We start from the raw sequence: 7,954 nt of genomic DNA, 5'->3' as shown, positions 1-7,954 counted from the left end.
GGGCCACCACCACTCATTAAAGGACTACTAGGCGACCTCAAGGAAATAGGTGAATTGACTCTGAGACAACAGCTTCAGGCCCTAAGGACCACCTTCCAGGCTCTCAACTAATGGATTAGACAAAAGTTCCCTGTCAGTTAACCACTGAAGTTCATTCCTGTAAGCCGGGAGACTCTGTCTGGGTAAAAGAGTGGAACATTCATCCCCTAAAACCCTTGTGAAGGGGCCCCTTTATTGTCATTTTGTCTACCCCCACTGCAGTTAAGGTTGCTGAAATAACATCCTAAATACATCACAGAAGACTTAAACCCGCAGCTGCAGAGTTGGAATGTGTTACAGACTCTTCTGAGCACCTCAAAGCAACTCTCTGGAAGAAAACACCAACTGCACCGATAGACCAAGGGTAGGATGTCGGCCTCGCTTTGGTCATACAGGAAGCTGACCAATCTATGCATGGCAGAAGCCTGAGGACGACGTCTCATCAGAATAGCATGGTCCCTAAACCCTTCCATGTCATCCCAGCTATTGTCATATTCTGGGAAAACCTCAATTCCACCAGCCCTGAAAGCTGGAAAGTGCCCGATGGGCTCTTCTGGATTTGTGGAAAGTAGGCTTATACTCAACTCCCAACAAACTAGAAGGGAAGTTGCGCTATTGGGAGCTTTCATCCTGGCTTCTTCCTTCTACTTGACCAAGGAGAAAATGAGCTAGGTGTTCCCCTATATCAAGATTTAAAGGACAAAACTAAGAGATCACTTGAAATAGAGGGACAACAAACATGGGGGGGAAGATAAGTGAACACTCCACCGTATTGTCCAATACTATGGCCCTGCAACTTGGCCCAAGATGGGATCTGGGTTTATTGGACCTTTATATACATGCTTAACTGGATCATTAGATTACAAGCAGTTCTTGAGATCATAACCAATGAGACTGCAACTGCCTTAGAGCTTCTAGCCAGGCAACAATCCCAAATGCGGTCAGCTATCTACCAAAATTGCCTAGCCTTAGATAACTTATCAGCAGAAGAAGGAGGAATGTGCAGAAAGTTTAACCAGACTGATTGTTGCCCCAAAATAGATGACAATGAAAAAGCCGTGACTGCCATAGCTACTGGTATTAGAAAAACATCTCATGTGCCCATCCAAAGTTGGAAAGGATTGGGCCCCAGTAACCTCTCTGGAGGCTGGTTCTCCACTTTCAGTGGCTTTAAGAATTTAGTTGGGATAGTACTCTTCTTCGGGACCTGCTTCCTCCTCCTGTGCCTAGTGTCTCTTGCTATCTGGTCAACTACCTCCCTCATAGAGGCTGCAGTAGAAATAAAAAACTGCAGCAAAAGTCCTCGTGCTATGGAAGTAACCAGTTCCTGAATCAAGAATTAGACGAAAAAAATGATGCTCTCTCACCCAGTCCTGGATCCGAGCATCAAAGGGGGGGACGTGGCAGCCTGACCCTGCCTGACCATTTCCTGCTCAAACGAGTTAGTTCCTGACTGCCCACCCTCCCTCCAAGGACTCTCTAGCTAACATCAGTTTTCTCACAGCTTGCCAACCAATCAATGCTCTTCCTTATATCTGTAGCTGTGTAGGAATGAAGACTGTATAAAACTGCCCGTTATGTTACAATTGGGGCTCACCCTTTGGATAAGAATCTGCTGAGCCGGTGCTGGCATCAATAAACGCTGCTTTCTACTTATAGCCTCGGTGTCCCATCTCTCTGTTCGAGAATACCACAACACTAAAATGTATTATTACAAACTTAGTGGCTTAGAACCCAAATATATTATCTAACAGCTCTGTAGGTTAGAAGTCCAACATGGGTCTCATTGGGCTAAAATCAAGGTGTCAGCAGAGCTGCATTCCTTTCTGGAGGCTCTGGGGACTAAACTGTTTCCTTGACTTTTTTAGCTTACATTCTTTAACTCATAGCCCCCTTCCTCCATCTTCAAAGCCAGCAATGGCCATTCGGAGTCCTTTTCATATCTCATCACTCTGACCTACTCTTCTGCCTCCTTCTTTTGCTTTTAAGAACACTTGTGCTTACATTGGGCCCACCACAATAATCCAGATAATCTCCCTATTTTAAAGTCAGCTTATTAATAACCTCTATTCTATCTCTGACTTTAATTCTCCTTTGCCATGTAATGGAGCATATTCACAAATTCCAGGGAATATGGCATGGACATGCCTGGGAGCTGTTACCATTATCATTATTTTACTCTGCTTACCACAGCTGCTAAATGTTACAAAGAGAATTGGCCCCTGTTACTAAAGAGAGAATAGATTAGGGACAGTGGTGGGACTTCAGCAATACTGACTGTATATTTAAGATTCGATGTTATTTGTAAAATAGCTCCCTATAGACCAGCTCTTGAATATTTGTAAATATGACAAATCATGCTCCCGATAACTTTTCTAAATTTAACACAATTTCAATTAAAAGAGAACATTAACAAGGAGACAAAATAATAGTCTGAAGAGTAATAAGATTCATCTCACCACACATTAGAACAAGCTACAAAGCAGAGAGAACAAGAGAGAGAAGTTGGAAATAGCTTTCAGCACATATAACATTAACAGATGTCAAATATGCACCATAAAATGATGAGCAAAATATTTTATATTAAGTAAGCACTTTGGGACAACTGGGTAAAGATATGGACAAAATTAACTTAGAACTACATGTCTCCTACTTAGGGCATGATTGATTTCAGCTGGGATTTTAACTGAGTTAAAATCAGGTAAAATCAAATCTAAAAAAATGGAGTGGACAACTGTTCTTAAATTGAATTATTTAATAAAGTATAATCCCAACTGTGGGGAAGAGGACAGACAATTTGCAGAACAAAATACTCATAGAATAAATCAATATTCGAAAAATATGTAAACCTTATGAAACAAGAAAATACAAATACAACAAAGTGCCATTTTATACCTATTTAATCAACAAAAAATTATAAAACCCAATATTCCTGAGGCTGTGAGGAAATACATATGTTAGAAGTGGTGATCATAATAACAACAGTTGTCAATATTTATTGTGCCCACCTTCCTCATAACATTCCTGTGCAGGGGGACTGTTGTTTCTCTCATTCTATAATTGAGGCAAAAGTGACTCAGAGAGATGCAGTAACTAGTTCACCCTCACATAGATAATATAAGCAAGACCAGCCTAATAAAGTTTTGTTAAAGTCCAAACCCTGTGTTCTTAATCAAAGCTCTACACTGCCTTCCACAGCAATATGTAACTAGAGCAATGAAAAAATTTTTACTCTTTGAGTAATGTATTCCAGGCCTAGAAATTTAGCTCAATAAAATAATTTCAAAGGAAAAAAAAATCTATATCTACATAGCCATCCATCTACACAAAAATGTTTAACAAATAGCTATTGATTGCTCATTATCTACCAGGAAAAATACATAAGCAAATTACAATATATGGATGCAAACATTAAAATGATAAATGTGAAGAATATGATCAAATGTGGGAAAATATTGTTAAATGCAAAAAAAAGATTGACCACACTACTGGATATTCTCTATGTAGAGACAATTGGTCACAGAGTGAAATTCAAGAGGTAAATTTAGTCAGAAAAGTTATGCGATTTGGGATGGAAACTGGGGAAAATATTCACTAAAAAAGTTTTCAGTGGGGAAGACTACCTCTTACTTTCATGTAACCAGGCTGTACATTTTCGTACCGATTCCTTTTAAAAACCAGCTTTGCAAAAGTGTTGGTCTAATGCACCCCAAGGTTGGTGGGAAAGCGCTTTAGCTCCAGAGAGAACAACCCCGACTCCCGCCCCCTCCTGCCTTCGGAATGGCCTGACGCTCCTCTTACCTGATTTCCTGGGAGCAGCCTGTGCTTCTCTATTGGAAAGTGAGCGGAGGCCAACACTCACAGGCAGACAGGCGCTGGCGACCAGTGGAGTCACGCTTGCAGAGGGCGGCTCCTGAGCACGCTCAGCACAGCCCAGAGGAAGGAATAATTTTCATTTACCTAGTGGCTACACTGATCCCTTTTTCCCTGAAGTTAAATCTTTGTGCGTCATGGGCTTACAAAGGAATTCGGCATCCAGTCACTACCCCTCTTTACAACTTGAGACCTTCTAGCGGCCATGTTTGGCACCTTGTGCACAGAGGCAGGGTTGTGGGGGTGGGACTAGGGGAGGGGGTATTGGGAGTGGAGTGGGGGTTGGGGATCTTTTTATAGTCTGTGTCCATTTGGCCCTTTTCCAATCATGCTGCTAAAGATTTTAATCATCAATCTGTTTTTAAAAGGATTTTTTACAATTAATTTTCTCCCTGAATACTTATTAGTCTATATAGATTGAGTCCCGACACCCTACTGGGGCACCGGCTTTGTCGGTGTAACACCTGCCTCACCAGGCTTTCTTCTCTGATGTTGATTTGTTCTTGCTTTTTATAGGAAAGAATTTGACGATTTTAGGCCAGTAGATTTATGAAATATTTTCCGAACTCCTGGGTTAACCAATTGGAATTTCACATTGGAAAAATTCTGACATAAATGGACAATTGTTTCTCAATTGTCTCTCATTGGAAGGAACTGGACAGCTGGTGGGTTTTCCTAATGTCCAAAAAAAGTACAGAATGAAATGAAATGACGTGACCATGCCATGATATTTTCAAACTAAAGACTTCATGTGCATGTGTATGTGCACGCATGCACATGTGTGCAAAAGACAAATAGATAATGAGCACCAATAAAGCAAAGCACAATGCCTGACTTGGATGGAGCATTTGAGTGTTGCATGCCAGGCCCCTAAGGGAAGAGGCGCTATATTTAGGTTCTTGATCCATTTATGGGTAACTTTGTTGTGGCAACAAAAAATTCTCTGCCATTAATCTAATGCCAACAGGAGCCCCCGATCTAGGATGCAGGAAAAGAGAGACTTTACTCAGATGAATAGTTTACAAAATGGGAAAACACATCCTCTGGGAAAAACAGGAGAGCACTATCCACCCTTTTTCCTCCTCCCCTCTACTCTTCACCCCAAGAGCAGACCCACTTATATAAATTGTCTGTCCTGGCCCTTGATTAGTCCATTTTATGCAAATGAGGAACCCAAATTTGCACAGTTCGATTGGACAAAATACCACCATCTTGACTGGGCATTATAGAGCTGCTCTGATTGGTTGATAAAGATGCAAATGAGGATGTAGTTGCATAGCTTTGAGTGGATGCGGCAGGTCTCAGCTCCCCCACCTGTTTCTCGAGATATGATTCCAGAAACTCCTTTATAAGGGTTGACAGCATGCAGGAGGCTGGTAGCTCCTTCTGTGGCTTTTCATTGAAATACAGCAGTGCAGAAGAGGCCTCTGCCAGCAATAGCTGCTGGACTCTGATTATGAATTTGAGTCCTTCTTGGCAGGTATATTCCTTCTCCGGGTCAACAAGTGTAAAGTAAGGATCTACCTTCATTTTTTTGCATATGGGTATATAGTTTTTCTGGCACCATTTGTTGAAGAGACTGTCTTTTCCCCATTGAATGGTTTTGGTATCCTTATTGAAAATCATTTGATTATATATACAATCGATGAACTACTTTTACAACTATTGTCAGATAAATTACACCAATAAACTGAAAAACAAACAAACAATAAAATAAGCACACTTTGAAAACATCAGATTCAAGGGAGGAGAGAGTTGGCTGCATTCATGCCCTGATCTTGCCTTACATTTTACAGTATGACACTTGCAGATATCAATGATATTGTATGTTCATAGACTGCTTAGCATTCACCTAGAGAAAGGGAGAACACTTTCTCTTTTAAAAAGAACAACTTAAAGCAGACCAAAGAGAATCCATTTAAATGGTTCAGATAGAAGAACACATTTTAAAAAAAAATTCCAGGTTGATAACTAGTGATTTTATCTGCTTAATTTTTATCCAGAAATATTGCATTATGATATATTAAAGTAAATTCTTAATATATCAGATTGCCCAAGAAATGGGGTCATTCTTCTTAATAGAACCTTCTGATGAATTGAAATTTAACAAAAAAAACTCACATGTTTTGTGCATTTTCATTTTTTCTGTTGAAAAAAAATTGTGAAAACATTTATTAGTCCACTTTACTCTCAAATTTAAAGAGTCCAGCAAACTGAATTCAATGTTTGATTCAATGATTATGTATACATCAAAGTGACAAGGACTTTGGTTTGAATTCTATCATAGCCACTTATCAGCTATGTCATTTGGGGCAGATTATTTAACCTCTTTGTGTCTTAGTTTCCTTATCTGCAAAATAAGATAATTTTAATTCATGCATATTGACCAGCACAATATTTGGACATCATAAGTCCTCAGAAAATGTTAGCTGTTACCATTATCATTATTTATTATTGTTCGATGTAAAACAATATCCTCGATGCAATGGGGGAACAAAAAGATAAGAGACCCAGTCAGAAACTTCAGGTACTTACTGTGCAGGACATAAGAGATGCATCTACAAAATGGTTAAATTTAAGTGAGATGTCATGAGTTATGAAGGCTCTTGTCAAATGAGTGATCCGTACCTCAGGCCTATAGGGATTCAGTAAGGGGAAGAAACATCTGGGTAGGCGGAATTGAGAAAGGGAGGTGTGGTCAAAGGAGGAGGAAAAGGCAAAAAAGGAACAGGCAAGCCCTGAAAGATTCAGCTAGATGAAGAAGGGGCACAGGAACAGCACATGCAAAGGTGTAGGGTCAGGAATGAGCATGGCACGTTCTGGGGATCTGCTGTGAGTTTATAATGTCTGTGTCATCATTCCGGGGATCAGATTTCCTTGTTAGGAGAGTCGCTGGAAAAGATTCAGGCAATTAAACTGAATGTGTGCTGACCCGTGGGACTTCATCTAAATGCTTATACAAAGCACAACATGATGAAAACAACAGGAAAAATTAAAATAAAATAAAAAGACTTTAAAAAGGAAATGAGAGCAAAAAGACTTTCCTGGAAATTCTTTTTTTCCTCCAATAAATACATAATCCTGGTAAAAGGATTGCAAATGTGACTTTACTTAATCGAGATATTAGTGTACAATATTATAAGGCTTATTGGTTGTGTGAGAGAAAAAGCTACACTTGTGCAGAGGTTCCTGAAATGTTGTGTAGGGCTATTAATAGAGTTATTAAAAAATATCATTTGACTCCCCCAGCCCACCCCATCTACCAAGGCGCCCAGCTTGCGGCACTTTTGCTGCATCTCCAGCTAAGACCTCACCAAAATGCCATCTCAAATGGAACACATCATGGAAACCATGATGTTCACATTTCACAAATGTGCTGGGAATAAAGGTTACTTAACAAAGGAGGACCTGAGAGTACTCAAGGAAAAGGAGTTCCCTGGAATTTTAGAAAATCAAAAAGATCCTCAGTACATGGAAAAAATAGTGAAGTACTTGAACCAGTGCCGAGATGGCAAAGTGGGCTCCCAGAGTTTCTTTGCGCTAATTCCTGGACTCACTGTAGCATGCAATGACTATTTTGTAGTACACATGAAGCATAAGGGAAAGAAATAGGCAGCACTGAGCAATTACTCCCACACTGATAAGAATTCTCCCAATGAGTCACTTAAGGAATCACTGTCCCACACCTTCCCCCTATATAAGGATTTCATGAGCAGATTGGGACCCTTAGAAAATGTACAAATAAAATCCCATCCCCATTTGAGAAGAGGAACAAAAAAAGCCAATTAAAGCCAGATAAGTTTCTTTTTATTTTTTTAAATAAATTTGTTTATTTAAATTAGTTTCAAGTATACAGTACATTGGTTAGACATCTATAATGTTCATAAAACAATCCCTCCAATTGCTCACTCTGTCCCCTGGCCCTCTACTTAACCATCATATTAATGCTAACTGCATTCCCTCTGTCATGCATCTTGTACCCAACTATCGACTACTAATTTGTACTTCATTAACCCTTCATCTAATTCTCCCAGCCTCCCAA

General features: G+C 39.9%; 1 pseudogene; it reads left to right on the top strand.

Moving 5' to 3' along the window:
* Window positions 1-7,230: 7,230 nt before the first annotated feature.
* Window positions 7,231-7,524, top strand: LOC105306078 (annotated as a pseudogene).
* The last annotated feature ends 430 nt before the right edge of the window (window positions 7,525-7,954 follow it).

This window comes from Pteropus vampyrus, unplaced genomic scaffold (assembly GCF_000151845.1).
Source record: "Pteropus vampyrus isolate Shadow unplaced genomic scaffold, Pvam_2.0 Scaffold419, whole genome shotgun sequence".
In the NCBI taxonomy this organism is placed as follows: Eukaryota; Metazoa; Chordata; class Mammalia; order Chiroptera; family Pteropodidae; genus Pteropus; species Pteropus vampyrus.
Note: the sequence above shows the minus strand (reverse complement) of the source record. Positions and strands in the feature narration are given on the sequence as shown.